Genomic DNA, 18,857 nt, shown 5'->3' with positions numbered 1-18,857 from the left:
GCAATTGGGGTTTGTTTTATATATATATACCTAAAAACGAAAAAAAAACATAAAACCCTTTGACTTGATGGATGAAGAAAACGGAGTGAAGAGGAAGAAACCCGATGATGATGATGATAATAATAATTAGGATTTGGAAGTGATGGGTAAATCTGAGCGTGAAATAGCGGAGTGTGTTGTGAGGATGAAACGAAGCTTGCAAACGATAGGTGTTAGGCTGGCCGATGGTGGCTTCAAGTTTAAGGCCAATCTCAAGAGGCATGAGCGTGAGTTGGAACGGAGAAACAACCGTCAATCGGACAATAAGGTGCTTTCTTTAGCTCAATCAAATTCTTTCTTTCTTTCTTTCTTTCTAATGTATAGATTTAGTTGTATTGGTTTGTTATCATAACAGGAGGAGGCGGATAATGGAATACTACACCTTTCTGATCACGGTAACATTTGTATTCATTCTTTTAACCCAAATTAAATGGTCTGGGAATAATAATAATAATAAGCCAGCAATTACAACAGGTGCTTCACATGGGAAAAAGAAATCTTTATCAAAGTATGCTGATTTTGTCCGCAAGAAGATGGAACAAGACGTATGATATGATTGATTCTTTTTTACACCTCACTCACTCATTGATTGTTTTTTTTTTTTTAATAAAACGCGCATATTTGTTTGTTGATTAGCAGAAAGATTCTAGGACTGTCTGCGCATTTGAAAAAGATTCACCTTACATCAATCCTTGCCAAGGGCAAAAATCAATGTCAAAGAGTCAGCTTCCGGGTAAAGGAAGATGCAGGAAGACTTCTTGCTTAGCAACTCGTAAGAAAAAGATAAACTACAATGATGAACAACAAGATGGTGATTCTCCTGCAGAGTAAGAAGAAGTATCTCCATGTATCATTTCCTGACATTGTTTTTATTACTTGTATCTTTAAGTTAATAATTTTATTTTGTTTTCTTTTACCAGTCCAACCTCTCCTCAAGAGGAATTTGAGGCCTAGACCTGTAACTTATTTCCATAATACATACACAGAGACAGACAAGGGGAAATTAAGACACTTGATTTTTAAGAGTTTTACAAACATTAATTAATAATAATGCATGAAGTACATGTGTGTGTAAAAAGGATATATAAACTTGATTTTTATACACAGTTCACCCAACTTACAAGTTTGTTTTCTCATCTTTAACAATGTTGTTATGTTTTTAATTTCAATTTTAAACCGACTTCCCACCTACGATTTTTAAACGCTCATAACTTTTTCATACGTTATAATTTTTCAATTAAAAAAATAAATATGTTGTTCAATGCCGGTTTCGATGGTTTTTAAGTTAAACTTGTGAGTACCAATTTTTTGTCGTCCAAACCAAAACTGAACCATTGAAAATTGAAACCCAACTGTTACTAAAGGTCTGATTCCGGTTTGGCTTCACAGTTTAAGCTTTGATAATAAATTTAGTTTAAAATTTTTATTAATTTAGCTGTACCATCAATTCTAACTAAACACCAACAAAATATGAAACTTGAGAGGACCATGACAGGAATTTTAGCGACATAAATGGTAAACATTAATGGTCACAACCATGAGTCATAAGTCACAACCTTGTGACTTATGGAGCTTTTTCACTCACATATTAAGCAATCCCAAACACCTTTTTAACTTTTCAATAAGTTATAAGTTATAAGGTGATAAAAATAAGGAATTCCAAACGAAGACGAAATAATAAGAAGAATAAAGATTACAAAAAATCATACTGGAATTAGGTTAATTTAATGAAATTGTAATAGCCAAGTTTACTTGTATTAAAAAAGATTTGTTCAATTATATTTTAACTATACTAATATATATAACAAAACATATCTAATATCTAATACTAAATAATAAAATGCATTCAACATTTACAGTCTGGTCTGATTTCGTAAGGCCGGTTTCTGGTATAAACAACGAACCAAACCATTCGCTATGGTTTGAAAATTTTGAAACCGATCAACCGACACAAAGTAAAAAAGACGAACCGTAAAACCAAACCGATGACCGGTTTCTAAGATAGCAAAAAAGTTGTAATTTAATATATTCGAATTTCAGCGAGAAAGATGGTAAAATCAATCTACTACCCATCAAGGTACAACACATTGCCTCTGATTATGTTGGATGATTTATCATTTCTTGGAATTCTTCATATACTTATGTTTTGGTTTTCCTTTATTTTTGATTGTGAATTTGCAGGGATGACCCGAATTCTGTTGAAGTTGATCATACCCACATTGCATGTCTTGCTCCTGAAGCATGTATTTCATCCATTATTATACGGTTAGTGTTTTGTTGTCACTTGGGCAGTTTTTGAATCAGGTCTAATCTTATTTATTTGAGTTTTGAGAAAGCATATATTCTTCTGCCCGTACATGAAAAGTAAGCTTTTGAAGTTTCATTCCTAATATTCAAAAGATGTTAATTGTCATGTTTCTAATAGGACTGTTATCAGTTATAGCATAATTGATTGTTTTGAAAATGTGTGCCTGATGTAGTTGTGTATGTATATTAATGCGTTTTTTAGTTGTGCAGTGCTCATTGGAGCCTGGTGATAATATGTCTACCTGACAAGGAAGATGAACTAGGCCCAACTTTGCTACATTTGGACTCACTTGGTCTGCGTGTCACTGTTTGATAACATTAAAAGGTATAATATAAAGTTATAGTTATAGTTATAGTTATAGTTATAGTTACATGATTATTATAGATATTATGACTAACCTGTTACAGATGAAATATGTGAAAATCTTGACTAGAGAGTGGATCACAAAAGGGTTACGGTAAACATTTTCATAGCTTGCGTTTTACATCTTTTAAATATTTTTAGTTATTTCATCAGGGTAATTTTGTCAGCAGAAGAACGATTATGACTGTGGGCTCTTTGTTCTGCTTTATATTAAAGAAGCTCCAGAGAGGTTCAGAAAGAAAGATTTATCGATGGTACATTTTTACTTGATTTATAGAGCCAATATATTTTTTATCTAAATTTTAGGGAGAATTTCATATATATGCCTAACCTATACTAAAAAAGATCATATATATGCCCTTAGTAACTAGTTAAAATATCAAGACAGAATTACAGAGATTATCATTTATGTTTGCATCAAATTTCACTCATTGTCCTTTATCTTCTAAATTGATTTGTTTTGTCCTTTGCGTTTTAGAATCCAACAGTGTTTGTGTAAACATAAAGGATAATCTCTGTTATTCTGTCAAATATCAAAATAAACCCATTTCACAAAAATAATTCAAGAAATGACTGTTTTGCCCTTGTTTTTGTAAGACTTAAGAATTTCAAATTTACCCATTTTTTTATTAAAAAAAACTATATTTACTTGTTAATAATGTTCTTTAAAAAGTTGTAAAAAGAAAACGCGAAGGTTAAAAATGACTTGTTTTTTTATAAGATGACTAAGTTATAAGGTGTTTGGGAAAGTTATGTTTTGTGAGTGTATAAGGTATAAGTTACAAATTTGTAACTTATACCTTATGCCTTAACTAAGGTATAAGGAGGTAAAATAAGGAATCCCAAACACCCCCTAAATATCATATATTTTGAGAAAAATATTGTTAACTGTAAATGTAAATTTTTAATGATAAAGATGGAATTTTAGAGATATCAAATAACGGAAAAATGATGATTTAGTTTTAATGAACTGGGTGAATTTGATATTTGATATTTTAAGTTTGGTTGGGTGTATATGATATTTCGCATGTTTTGTAAGGATATATATGGAATTTTGAGTTATGCTGGTAATTACACCTGAATGCATCTTTATTAACAGTTTAGCAGACAACGGTTTCAGCCTCAAGAAGCATCCAAATTAAGAGGTAAAATATATGATCTGCTTGTAGAAGAGTTCAAGAAAGCTAAAGAGAAGGAGTCCACATCATCTCCCAAGAGTTAGTTTTAGAAGTATTGTGGTAAAGTTGTATATACATTTTGTATAGGAAGGATTAGAAGCAGTGCAATTGCTAAAAAAATAAAAAATAAAAAAAGTTAGGATATCTCAAGAAGCAATGTTTAAGTCTATGCAAGTAAAGAAATTATTCTTCTTATTTAGGATATTTAATTTGGTAGGAGGGTAACTTTCAAGTTTGAACTTGACTCGATTTGTATTTACTAGTTCTAATTAATTTATATATTTATAATAAATAGTTATATTTATCATGTTAATATGTGTGAACCCTTGGGTGGGCAAAAGTAAAATTGCACTAATTTTGACGTTATTTTACTAATCACGTGAAAATAACGTTAAAAGTGGCGGAAGGTTAATCAGGCATCATGTGGTGGCGTTGATAGCCGAAAGACAAGGGCACATGCACCAATCAGCCGGTGTCCCGATGATTGAGTGTTATGTGTCTTATGTCCAAGGCTTGATTCAAAACTACTATCGAGCCGGGGGTCTCACCGGAAGCAGCCTCTCTATCCCTATGGGATAGAGGTAAGGCTGTCTACATCTTACCCTCCTCAGACCCTACCATAGCATTGCTATTGGTGGGATATACTGAGTACGATGATGATGATGATGATGATGATGTTAATAAAAGATTATACAGATTGTAGACGGAGTTAGACTAGTTAAGCTCATAAGACTAGTCTAGCTAGATATTAAAACTTGAGCCAGAGCTAGTTTACTAAAAGAGCTCTAATATAAGATAAGCTCGAATAAACTTGAGTTTTTAGCGATCCAATCCAATATGAAGTAACTTTTGAACAGCTAGGTTAACACCCTTATTTCTTATATTTGTTCATTCATTATACAAAGTGTCTTGTTTTTTAGAAGGGTTGGGTGTATGATTTGATCATCTATGGTTGAGTTGTGAAAAGTTGTATCATACATGTGAACCAACTTAAAGAATGTTCCTTGCTACTCTGCACAAGTTGATAAAGTTGTGCACTTCAGTTTCCATAATATCAAAATTCTCACTAAATTAATCCACCAACGTCAACGTGCATGGTACTTGTGTTAGATACCGATTTACACATGACAAAAGTTGTCCAAACAACATTTATTAGCAATTCTAAGATGTGATTAATTTAAGAACAGTCCTCGATTTTCACTGTATGGGAGCCATGACCTAATTCTATGCCAAGTTCACATAATACTTACATTCGTGCGTCTGTAGTGGACAGGCTAAAAACGTCTTTTTTTCATGTCACGTCAATGCCACATAAACATCGGGGCTTTCCGGTTTCATGCGTAGTGGTTGCAGGCTTGCAGCCCCATGTAATGATTAAATATGATTTTAATTAATTATACCAAAAAAAAAAGGAAGAGCTTGATTGGTCCTTTGACCAACCCAGTTTCCCCATGACACAGGCGCATAATTCAACCAAAGTGCCCCTCTCGTAGCGGTTTTTGGAGAAAAAAAGGGTGTCGGGGCTACCCGACTACAGGTGCCCTTAATGTACTGAACAAGCAGCCACCAAATTATTCTTATGCATACTCCATAAACCACAACATACACAATGGCATTATCCAACATCAAACTTAACTCCTGGTATTCTGGTAAATATTATATGTTTTAAAAAATATATATGGTAAAAGCACACGTCAAATAGCAATAGCATGCTGCATATCTGGCATAGCAAAACAAGTGAAAGCACCAACCCTAATTACTATTCATTCGTCTTAAAGTGCTATAAAATAACAGAGCTAAATCAATAATCAAAAAACTATATGATAAAGTTTTATCTAATCAAGTGAAGACAGACTCAAGAACAACAATATACGGTCCGACATAAACAAACATGATCTCAAAACCATACGCCTTAGTTTGAAAATAAACATATGGCAGTTTGAAGTAAAACACAAGTTCTAATCTATTCCTCGTGACAAAATGCCACTTGGATGCATAAAACCGTCACCATTTTGCAGCAAAGACATCATATTTCCTTTTATGCCAGTAACTTTAACCATCTTAACACTAGAGATTTAATTGGCATAATATTTGCTACCAGTAAATTGACCACGAACTAGTCCCTGCAATGCAATAAATGAAGAACCCATATGTATGTCAAATTATATATTCTATGTTCATAAGATAAGTATAATTATATATTTATATTTATAATTTATAATTAATTAGTAAGAATAAAGATACTTACCAGTATTTGATTAAGCCATCCCAACCACACGTTGCGACTTTACTCTGTTCCAAAGGATGCCACTCAGCACCAATGCAAACTCCATTATGACACTTTAATGTTCTAAAAACTTTGCAACTTTTCCAATCCCAAAACCAGCATCTACCCTCACCATCTCCCGACAGAACAAACCTACCGTCCGGTGAAAAATTCACTTGACACGCATAACCAGCAACGATATGGCCAGCAAACCTCTTTTTCTTATTAAGCTGAAACCGCTACCGAGTGCTATAAATCAGAATCTGATTATCCAAACTCTGTGCAGCCAACCAATTCCCATTAGGATGAAGTGAAATTGCAGGCATCGAATGCATATGCGGCTCGCTAATATACTTTATAACCACAGGTATACCAAACTCCCATACGCGAAGAGACTTATCATCACTTGATGTTACAAACCGTCTGTTATTATCAACAAACGTTATTGTATTCACTGCACCAAGGTGCTGGTCATACTCCTGAGTAATCTGCCCTGTATTAATATCCCACTGAACAATCTTCTTATCACTCATACCCGCCAAGAGTATATTCTGCTTATCGTTATCCGGATTCAACTTAACCACATACGGTACCTTCCCCGTCGAAAAAGTGGATATCACCTGCCCAGTTTCAGTATCCCAATACTTGATATTCTTATCATAACCAGCAGTCAAAAACTTCGACCCGTCATTACAAAAGGATATATCACGAACCGCCTTAGAGTGGCCCATGTAAGTCCTCATACACTTGCCCGAATTATACACATCCCAAATCTTAACCTTATTATCCATCCCAGCTGATAAAAGCAAGTGCCCATGTTTAGGAAAGAAGCGGATAGCAGAAACACCTTTTGTGTGGCCACTCCACGTATGCACCAATCTTTTCGGTATATAACAATGATCATTATTCGCCTTTGCGTCTTTCGGTGGTGCGATCCAAGACCTGCCTTGATAATCTTTCTCTTCCTTTCCATGAAAGGTGCTCTTATCCGTGACCACTTCGCCTTTCTCTTTATTCCCGTCCGCTTCGCCCTTCTTTTTCGCATACTCTTCCGCGTATTTCTTTTGTTCTTCAGTCAATTCATCCTGCGACTGAAGGAATTCAACGAATTTGAAATTTCTATTTGTATTCGCATCAAAACAGCCAACACAGAATTCAATTCGAGTTTGTAATTCGAATTCAGCAAAAAGATGATGATGATAATAATAATAATAATAATAATAATAATTCTAAACACGCATACATACCTGTAACCCTTCCTTCTTGCCGGCCCACAGACTCTTGCGATTCTTAGCCAGCCAGGCATCCGTAGCGGGGTTATCGACCTCATCGGGGTCCACCTCCCCAGCATCAGCATCAGCATCAGCATCAGCCTTCTCCAAAGCCTCCTTCTTCTTCTCAAGTTTCCTCTTCTTCTGCTCATGTTCCGGAATATTATACACGGACTCAGCATCGTTCCGGGTCAACGCATCCAAATCCCCAACATAATTAAACCCAGCGGAGGCCGAGGGATCGGCAGCGTAGCCGTACTTATAAAAGGTATTGTACTGTTCATCAAAGACAAAGGGCTCAATGGCGGCGTTCTCCACAAAGCCAAGCTTATGATTACGCATGCCCTGGGCGAGTCAGTCTTTGGCGTAGGGGTGTGCGGATCCTTGGATCGGAGCCCAGAGCTGGTCGTAGGCGGGGTTGAATTCGACCACGTGTTGGGACGGGTCAAGGGGTTTGGTTAGGGTTTTGTTGCTGAGAGAGAGCATGGTGTCGTCCACTTCTGGGGCAGAGGATTTGGGGATGATGGAGAGGCGAGGAGGTGAGGAGTCAGGGGAGGGCATACGGTGGTCGTTGCCGTCGCCATCGCCGGAGTATGCCTGTAAGAGGTCCATGATTGTAAGTGCAGAATGAAAGAAACCCTAGAATTTAAGGGGCTGTAAGGTGTGGATGCCGGGATGCTGTTGAAGGAGCCTATGTGGCTGTCGGTGCCGGCGGTGAACACCGCCCCGGTCACGTCGGCGCCGCCCACGGTGAACTGTTGGTGGTGAAATTGCCGAAAATCAATTATTATTTCGTTTGTGTGAAGTTTCTCAATAAAAAAGTTGGGGCTGCTGGGCTATATAAGTCAAAACAGTAGAATTCAAGCAGTGAAAATCATGATATGAACAAGTTACATGCTTCCATCTGCAAAATCAAAGCTTTGCCACTAAGAAATAGAAAGTAAATAAGTCGTCATCATCGTACTCAGTATATCCCACAAATAGCAAAGCTATGGTAATTATTCATAGTGCTACTAATTTAACATGACTAAACCCATTTTAGATATTTATTGTGTCTCTCACAATATACCTCATACTCATAAATAGCTAGACCATCTAAGTTATTCTTAATTAACTTATTATGTTACAGCTCTATTCAACAAGAGTCTAGTGGTCAAAGCCAGTTTCGACCTGAACAAAATTTAAATTTTTAAAAAATAATCGTTTTGACCCGAGCCAAATTGAAACACTCTTAAATGAACTGTTGTTGCACGATCTAAACCGAGCTACTCTCCTCAAACCCTAACTCCATAGCATGGCTCTTCTCTAAAGTTTTCCAACCTAACTTCATAGCATGGCTCTTCTCTAAATCTATAATATATATATATATATATAACAATATCCCATCTTCAAACCCTTTCCCCATTCTTTTCAATGATGCTTGCATAACTAACCCTAAAATTATTTGACATAACAAAATAACAATCTAACAATAATATACAACATACAGATACAATTACTAATCTAAGTAAATAATTGCATAAAATCAATCAATTGGATATCTTTATTTTACGGAGTAGGTTTTTTAGCCCTAAAATTACCTGAGAGTTGAGGCAAAATCACAAAGCAATGACGACGGAGGAGGGCCGAAAGGGTGGATGGTGGCAGAGAAGCGCGGCGGCGGCAGGTGGTGGGCTGGTGGCGGTCTCGCGGAGGCTTGAGCAGTGTTGATGTGTTGAGGTCGAGCAACAGCGTTCTTTTATGGTTGAGTAGATCCGTAACATTGTTATGAGTCAAGTGATAAATAAATTTTTTATCACTTCTAAATAAATTTAAAAAAGCATTGGTGTCCGACGATCACTATGTAGGTCCGCTTCTGCTCGGCTTATTGGCTCGATCTTAGGCTCGTTTAACCTCAAAATCGAGCTCAAACCTAGCTGAGCTGCCCCGTTTAATTTCGAATTTTGAAATTTCTATTTGTATTCGCATCGAATTTAGCAAAAAGATGATAATAATAATAATAATAATAATAAAAATAATAATAATTCTAAACACACATGCCTAGCCTACTCTTGCGATTCTTAACCAGCCAGGCATCCGTAGCGGGGTTATCGACCTCATCTGGGTCCACCTCCCCAGCATAAGCATCAGCCTTCTCCAAAGCCTCCTTCTTCTTCTCAAGCTTCCTCTTCTTCTGCTCATGCTGCGGAATATTATACGTGGACTCGGCATCGTTCCGGCTCAACGCATCCAAATCCCCAACATAATTAAAGCCAGCAGAGGCCGAGGGGTCGGCAACGTAGTCGTACTTATAAAAGGTATTGTACTGTTCATGTAATAAATGGTTTTGTTTTCTATTGAACCATACAAAAGTAATGTAGTAAAGTTAAAAGGTGAAAAAATTTAAGAAAAAAATAAACTTGAGTAGTTGAATGTGTTGCTATTTTATACTACCAATATTTACCTCACTTGCATTGTGGTTATACTACATAACAAAATGTGTATTACGTACTTTTATTATGCGATGTAACTTTATCATACAAGTGAGACAAACGTAAGATAATACAGAGGCGGTCATTTAATTATAGTTTGATTAATCGATCTTTCTATTTATACTTATCTCGTGATGTGGTATTTCCTTACGAAGGTTATCATTATATTTTTGGGTTTTTCTCTCTTTTAGAAATGGAAGTCTTTTTTGTATATCAGTTTCGTAAAATAAGGTATTACGTTTCTCTAAATGTGTTTGTTAGATATATTGAATAGACCACTGAGTCGTGCAATAATTAATAATAGTAGATGATGTTATATTAATATATAATAGAAATATGTTAACTTTTGCTAAGAGTACAAGACAACGCACAATGTTATATATTTTAATATTTTTACAGACTTCATCCATAATATGTTACATTGATGCTGATACTTTTTACTAGTTAGACAAATATTCTTGTATCCACAATCGATCTTGATCGATGTAAATCGCATTCATCTAAGTATCGTATACACACATGTATGCATGCATTAAATTTGATTTTAATATAAGTAATTGGTAGACAAGCTTACAGTACTTCCCAAAAAGCATGAAACAAAAGTGTAATAAGTTGATTATTGAATTTTTCCAGACTAAATTATGCAGGTTTCTCAATGTAATATAGGTTTGACAGAAAACATCCTTAATTTCATAAAACCTTAATTATCACCAATCATCACATAACTATATAGGATTCCATAAATGAAGTCATTAGCATACAAAAGTTATTTTGTAAATTGAATGTAAGAATTTAGAGAGAAAATAAAATCGAATGTATATGAATAGATTTATTTACTGCGGGCTTATTTTATTCTCGATAATATATGAGTGTGTACTTCATTTTCGAGAGCGTGGTTGTAAGTGATTGTGAGTAAAGAATAAAAAAAATGTTACTATTCATTAGTTAATTTAGAGAATCATTGATCATACTTTATAATTTTTTAATATTTGTTGAAAGTGGTTGTGAACGAAAAGAAAATGAAATATTTTTAGTGTAATTATAGAGATTGAGACATAAAGACTACTGGTAAGACAAAACTGGCATTATACATAAGTACCTTTTTAGTTACAGTTCGGTTAATCGATCTTTTTCGCTCATATCTATCTAGACCTAGTTGTGGTATGATTTTTCAAATAAGGTATTATGTTTCCCTAATTGTGTTAGTTTGATCTATTGAGTGGACCAGTAGATTAGGTTCACAATTATAATACTAGGTGATGGTAATTAATCTAGTTTGATACCATTATAATAATAGTAATTGGGTGCAAGCCCATGCACAAATTTGTATTTTTTTTTTATCCAACTCATTTGATTCACAACCTACAATCCTACATTACCTTAATGCTACACAAATATTCATGTATCCACCATTGATAATACATGCGCATGTATGTATATATTCCGTTGGATTTTGTTTTTTTATCTAAGCCATGATTAATAAATAGGGCCGGCCCAATTTTTTTAGAGGCCTAAAACAAACTTCAAAATTGAGGCCCTTTTAAAATAATGTAAGCCTATCAAAATAAGCGAGTGGGGTCTATTAGAGAATATTATAGAATATATTATTAGAGTTTTAGTAATATAGTGTTACCATAGTTAGGAGATTATATTTGATTTGGTTTCCTTGTATTTATCTCAATTGTACTCCTATATATAGTTGATCAATAATAAATTACACCTTACGGGGGTTTTCATTATTCTACATGGTATCAAATCCTTAGGGTTCTAGCCTAAATCTTTCTCTTCTTCTCGTTCTCGTCCTACCCCGGGGACGTTTGTACATATACATATATATATATATATATATATATATATATAATTGGCTTCGGCCGCCGGTGTAGATTACGATCTACCGCCGCCATAGACTAAGGGTCAACGGTCTAGCTTTGGTCGCCGCTTTTTATCTAACACTGACACACCTACCGACAAAAGTAAAAGCCACGGCTTCCTCATGCGCCTCCAACTATCCGGTTCTATGTTTCGGTTCCGACCGTAACACGTGTTACCACGTTTTAAATTTGGAGAACCACTTTTGATTTTGAATTATTGGTTTCCCATCATCCAGTCGAGACGACCCATTGACATAAAAAAATACTAGAAAACGGAATCAACTCCAAGACAATGAGACCAAATTGTTGTCAAAACTTCTATTAGTTGAATCATGATTGCCAAACACTATCTTTTCTCAGAAAACCTTGCAATTTAATCATGTCCGGTCAAATTTCTTGAAGATTCTAAAGACTGCCAAGTGCCAAGTGAAGGCGAAATTTATAGTGAATATATTAGATTGAAAGTTTCGATTAAATATAAAATAGGTTTGGAAAGAAATTTTAAATCTTGAAATGATAAACTACGTGCTAAACAAGTTACACTTCAGAATAAAGCGTTACAATCACTTATTTCACCTAACAAATTTGGGCTTTTTTCGTTTGGACAAATGGGCCTGTAGAAGTCTTATATCCGGTAGTCCGCACTTTCCCAACATATTGTGAAAACAAAATTGTATTTTGATAAAAGCTCGTTAAGATGGCCTGATTGCTAATGCTTAACAAGTCTATGGCCCATTTGTAAAGCATCTATGCAATTATACAAGAAGATGGGTCATACTCTTAAAACATTAAGTATAAGTTGGTCTAGTTCTTATCTATAATTTATTAAATCAATACAATTTTGTCACATGTCCTTCTACTAGGGTGTCCACCTAGACCTCCATGTCATCTCATTTCCATTCTAAGACTATCTAATATGCTGTTATGTGTCATCTCACACACTATTTAAACCTTAGAATTTTCCACCATCATTTTAATCATTTTAATCTCTCTCTCTCTCTCCCTCTCTCTCTCTCTCGGCTTAATTACTAACTCCACCATCTTCTATATTCCGGAAATGTAGATCGAGATTAATCGTTTTCCGGTAATGGCCAACAATGTTATTTGATTTTCCGGCAAGATAATATATTTTTCCGATAAGGTTTTCCGATATGGTTTTATATTTATTTTAATTGTTATATGATTTTGTAATAATCTCTTTAGGTTGTATATCAAAATCCAAGATTGAATTGATATTTTGAAGTTATTACAGTTTTCCGGTAAGAATTTTATTTTCCGTTTTTGTTTGTATTTAATCTCTCTCTCTCTCTCTAACTCCACCATCCACCATCTTCTATATTTCGGTAATGTAGATCGAGATTAATCGTTTTCAGGTAAGGTTATATATTATACTTTAATGCCCAACAATGTTATATGATTTTCCGGCAATGCTATATCTTTTTTCCGGCAACATTATATTTACTTCTGGTTATTGTAGATCTAACCTTTTTATCATTATTTTCATTGTTAACTGATTTTTTTTAAATCAGTTTAGGTTCTAAATCAAAAACAGCGATTAACCTAATATTTCTACGTTTTTACGTTTTTCCGGTAAGTTTTTCGGTTCATGTGTTATACCTATAACAATGGTTGTTTTATATTTATTTGAAGCTTTATATTTTTCCTGTATTTTTCTTTTACATGTTGTTCTTCTAGGTTCTAACTAAAAAGTTTCATCCATGGACATTATCATTATTCTTTTTCCGGTAAGGCCAATAATAAAATGTAAATACGTGGTTTAACATCCCATAACATGTAGCATTACCGCGATTACCTTTTTTTTTATTTCTAAAACGATTACAATTTCGAATTTTAAATTCCAAATTTAAGTTAAATTTGAAATTTGTAAATGGTAAGTCAATATTCCAAAACGTCTAAACTTACCATCATTACAATTTATTATTTTATAAAACGATTTGATTTAAAAGTTTAAATTTTCAAATTTAAATTAAAGTTGATTTTTTTATTTAATTGCTGGTCAAACGTTTAAGTTGGTAAGTTAAACGATTTGATTTAAAAATTTTAAATTTCCAAACGATTTGATTTAAAAGTTTAAATTTCCAAATTTAAATTAAAGTTGATTTTTTTATTTAATTGCTGGTCAAACGTTTAAGTTGGTAAGTTAAACGATTTGATTTAAAAAGTTTAAATTTCCAAACGATTTGATTTAAAAAGTTTAAATTTCCAAATTTAAATTAAAGTTGATTTTTTTTATTTAATTGTTGGTCAAACGTTTAGGTTGGTAAGTTAAACGATTTGATTAAAAAGTTTAAATTTCCAAATTTAAATTAAAGTTGATTTGTTTATTTAATTGTTGGTCAAACGTTTAAGTTGGTCAAACATTTTTAAATTGTCTGGTCAAACATTAAAGTTCAATTTAACTTTAAGTTGAACTTTTTAAATGGCTGATTAAACACACATTCATAATGTCTAAAATTACCATCATTAAAATTTATTATTTCTAAAACGATGTAATTTAAAATTTATAAATTTTCAAATTTAAATTAAAGTTGAATTTTATGAATTACTAGGTAAATATTTCATAACATGTAACATAACCACAATTAAAATTTATTATTTGTAAAACGAATATTAATATTTAATTTTCTCATTTCTGGTTATGTTCCCAACTTGATATAGCTAATTTCATGGGTTGAAGATTTGTTGATAAGATATCTTATTTTTTGTTTAATATTGATGTATATTTTTGTTATTATTCATGTATTTTTTTCACAATTCATGTAATTTATTTGATTTTTATATAATCAATCATATATAGTTGTTGGTTTTGTCCATTTAATATATTTTAATAACAACCGATGTATTAAAAAAATATATTTTTGTATCTTATATTTATCTATTTATCAATGATAATCTCTATAATTTATAATAATTATTATAATTTTAGTAATTGTGTTATTATTAATTTATTACCTTTTCTAAGTAGTTGTTACATCTTATTTTGACAGAAATAATAACATTTACTCCTTACCATTTTTATATTTCAATATATTTGACTTAAAACATTATTATTTTATTATATTGTAAGATACATTATATTTTCTAACATTTACACATTTTCATCTTTTTTGTTTGACCAATGTATATGAGACATAAATGTCACAATTAATGCTAATGGGTGTCATCATTTGGTTATGGAAACTGTAACAATTAATGCACTATAAAAATTCGAAATATTATTTGAATTTGAATTCTAAAAAAAATATATTACAGTTGGTTATGGAAAATTTTTGTTTTCATTGTCAATATTTATTGTTTATTAGTTTCCAATTTCCACAATTTTTCTATCTTATATGTTTGACCAATTTATAATTAGACATAAATATAACAATTAATGATAATGGTTTTTTAATAAAATTGAATGCATATTTCTTTGACTGTAATAAAATAATATTAATTGTGGATCGACTAAAAAACTAATAATTTCAAGATTACATTATGCCATGATTTTTGTAATATTTTTTGTATTTAGGATATTTGACTATAACAAATTTCGTTTAATAATTTTGGTAAACAGATTTATAACTTAAATAACAATTTATTATATTCTAATTTAATCAAATCATATAATAAAGTTTAAAGTCATTATTTATAATTATTACTTTTTATGTGTATTCAAGTTAATAATTCGAATTTCAAATAAATAAGTTGAGTATAATTTATTTATTTATTTTTGGAATTGACTATAATGTGGGTCGGTGTTTTCTAAAATTTTTAAAGTTAATAACTTTCTTTAATATTGTTGACCGACCATTTAATATATTCTAATTTAATTCATTTTCCTAATATATATACTCAACATAAAATGTCAATATCTTAAATACGTGTTTATAACATTTTCTGTTTGTATGGGATATTCATATACGTTCGTTAGTAATGTCTTTAATAATATTCTCATTTAAATATAACAATTAATTTCCACGTTTTTAATATATTTTTTTATTAAAATACATGTATATATGGTATATATATTTTTGTATCATATTTTTTCACCTTTAAATATTTTCAAAGTCAACATAAAAATATTTTAATCTTTCCAAAGTTATTTGAAAATTCATTTATTGTAAATCGTTTTTATGTTTTGCAAGTCTAACAAAATATTAATGTCTTGTAAATCGTTTTTATGTTTTGCAAGTTTAACAAAATATTAATGTCATTGATTTAAAAGTTTGTTGCAAGATTGGTCAAAACTCAAAAAAAAAAATTCATAATTTTTTGAAGTTGACTAATTCCAATTTTTTTATATTTTGTAACTATTTTGAAAATATTTCAAAACGGGTTGTTTTAAATGAGTATCAAATTTGTTATGTATAAAATTACGGCCAAAAAAGATTTTTATTGATATATCTTTTTGGTTTAATAGTTTAAGTTAGAAAGATGTTTTATGTTGTCGTTTTACTTTGTTTGTTGTTGTATGTTATTTTGTTTTAATAAAAACAACTTTATTAATGTTCAAATGTTACTCATTATTAAATATATTTAATATTGATGCTAATGTTTTATTATATTTTCAGGTGGTGAAGCAAATTGAGTTTGTTTTGGTAGAATGTTTAAAGAAGTTGATGGTGGTTTAATATGAAGGTACATGTTTATGTATTTTGTTGTTGTTATTTGGTTGTTCGATGTACATTAACTTATTATAACTTTTAACTTTTAAGATATAGACAATGTAAATGGTTAACGTTTTGGTCCGAAAGTTTGAAGAAGTATTGTGTTGCTTGAATTTGTTGTTTAAATTTATTATGTTTGTTATGTTCAAATTAACTTCCTGTAATTTGAAAGTTTTAATATTAAGACAATGTAAATCTATTACTTTTTGGTTGGTATGGTGATATGTTTAGTGACAATGTAAATCTATTAAGTTTTAATAGTTAAATAAACATTATGTTTGTTTAAATTGATGTTATATTTAATTATGTTTAGTGACAATTTATTTCACCCGCTTGTCACGCGGGGATATACCCTAATATTCAGAATAAATCATTATAATCAAACTTGTTGAGCCAGTAAAGTGGGCCTTCTTCTAACTTATCATAATACGGACGTAATGGACCTCAATCACAAAGCCCATTAATGAGCCTAGGTCCATTCTAGAGCATAGATGCAATATTATGTAAATCTTAATGTTCATATGAGAAAAGACCATTTGCTAACAAAACTTCAACATATCAACTTGATGTTAATAATGATTTGGTATTCACCATAATCCCAAGTAAATAGTTGAAAATTGAAACCGAACCAAGCCAAGCCATCACTAACGTTCTGGTTTTGATTTGTTTCACTATTTGGTTTATTGACCCAGAAAAGTGATTTAATGAGATGTAACATTTTAAAACATGTAGCAATAGGTTATTGTTCAATTTAAACACTTTCCTTGAAATTGCCATGGTACCAATTCTTCACTATGAGTTCACTTCTCGATTTTGCTTCAATATGTCTAGGGAAGAAAACTATAACGTATGTTAGGTTAAAAAAATTTGATTTTTTAAACAGTTAAAAAAGTACTGCTAGTTTGAAAATTCAGGCTAAGTTCAACACTTCACCTATATAAATCGCTATAACCCGGGCTTCAACAACACAGTAGATCCAATGATAAGTCCAACAATTAGGATGGAGACTTCAAATGAACATACCCGGATAAACCAAGGAATTAGATGAGCGAAGATCAAACGGATCAGGTATTAATGAATACCATTCAAGAAAATCTATAGTTAACATTAAATGGTTAAAGATTTGTTTGAATTGTTAATAAGTTAAGTTATATGCTTGTACAGTCAAGAAAAGTCTATGCAAATTCATTTCAATAATATTCAGATTTCATGTCAACACTAGTATAGATTTTTGCGATTCCGATTAAACACGAGACCTGACGTTATTTTGGTTTTGTAGCTAGTTTTTATCAGTACTTATATCAAACCAGACGGAACAGTTTGATTCACATACAGATTTAAAAAATGTTCGGTGTTAAATTGGATTAGGCCTTTACTTAATCCTAGTTGATTAGGTAATAATGATAATTACAATATATTCGATAACAATGCTTCCGAACATAAGGATATAACAAATTTAGCTTGATTGTCAGATAAACTTGATTTAACATGATATTTTTTTATTAAATTGTGATAATCTTTTTATTGATCTACCTTATTATTGTGCTCTTTCAATTGTGTATGTTCAATTGTTCATTCTGAATTGGTAAATTAGTTCTATTAGTAAAGTGGTTTAAAAACTATGCAAACCGTTGTAAAGCACGGGCTATATTCTAGTTATATCTAGATAACAAGGAATACTTCTGAAGAGGTAGGTCCCAGCAGAGCCCAGTTGGACCCGCAAGACTCACCTTGAAGAGGGACGTCTGCGCAAAGACCAACTGGTTCCGCAGGACCCACCATGCTCAGAGAGATGAAGACCTTACGCGCAGTACGCCAGCTGTTCCCGCAGGAAAAGCCTCCCAATGGTGAAGTACCCCGCCTTTTCCCGCAGCTGCGGATACAAGCCATCAGGGAAGGCTACCCGCACTAATAGTAAGGCTACACGCACAAGGCACTAACTCTCAATAATTCAGTAATGTCACCTGAAGAAGGAATGAGCAAGGCAGGAATACTCCCGCCCAAATGAGCCAGTCCGTACGCTTCTGGAGGATCTTTTGTACTATACCTGCCAAGGTATGGACAAAATAGACAAGATCTGACCAAAGCAGCCCATCACAGGGTGACAGCTCACTGACAACAGTACGACGAGGAGCACGCTCTAGTACAAAATGTCACTATCAGCCGCTGCCTACTCACCAACCCTCATCGTGGTACGTACATAGCCTGCAATTGGTGGAAAAGGAATAGTACACAGCCGGCCATGTCACTATCAGCCGCTGCCTACCCACCAACCACCAGCATGGCACGTGCGTAGCCCACAGTTGGTAGAAAAGGAATATTATACAGCTGGCTGTACCTGCTTGGAAACCTACCTTCGGCTATAAATACTCCAACACCTTGGAACGGTATCACATACTATCTTAGACCATCACATATCT

At 32.6% G+C, this 18,857-nt stretch overlaps 1 long non-coding RNA gene and 2 pseudogenes across 3 annotated transcripts; 2 read left to right on the top strand and 1 right to left on the bottom strand.

Moving 5' to 3' along the window:
• Window positions 1–479: 479 nt before the first annotated feature.
• LOC143533488 (uncharacterized) lies at window positions 480–948 on the top strand. Its single transcript, XR_013135368.1, has 2 exons — window positions 480–584; window positions 679–948. It is a non-coding gene; the product is annotated as an uncharacterized LOC143533488 (long non-coding RNA).
• Window positions 949–2,087: 1,139 nt separating this feature from the next.
• LOC143533530 (ubiquitin-like-specific protease 1D) lies at window positions 2,088–4,017 on the top strand (annotated as a pseudogene). The gene is made up of 5 exons (XR_013135373.1): window positions 2,088–2,116; window positions 2,221–2,403; window positions 2,557–2,808; window positions 2,873–2,964; window positions 3,810–4,017. The product of XR_013135373.1 is annotated as a ubiquitin-like-specific protease 1D (transcript).
• Window positions 4,018–6,132: 2,115 nt separating this feature from the next.
• Window positions 6,133–9,159, bottom strand: LOC143533512 (uncharacterized; annotated as a pseudogene). The gene is made up of 3 exons (XR_013135372.1): window positions 9,006–9,159; window positions 7,402–8,329; window positions 6,133–7,245 (listed from the first exon to the last, which is right to left on the bottom strand). The product of XR_013135372.1 is annotated as an uncharacterized LOC143533512 (transcript).
• Window positions 9,160–18,857: the final 9,698 nt, after the last annotated feature.

This window comes from Bidens hawaiensis, unplaced genomic scaffold, assembly GCF_021521415.1.
Source record: "Bidens hawaiensis isolate Kalapana, Puna unplaced genomic scaffold, B.hawaiensis_p1.1 tig00009774_1, whole genome shotgun sequence".
NCBI classification, from domain to species: Eukaryota; Viridiplantae; Streptophyta; class Magnoliopsida; order Asterales; family Asteraceae; genus Bidens; species Bidens hawaiensis.
The sequence above is the reverse complement of the archived record's forward strand: the minus strand, read 5'-3'. Positions and strand labels throughout refer to the sequence as shown.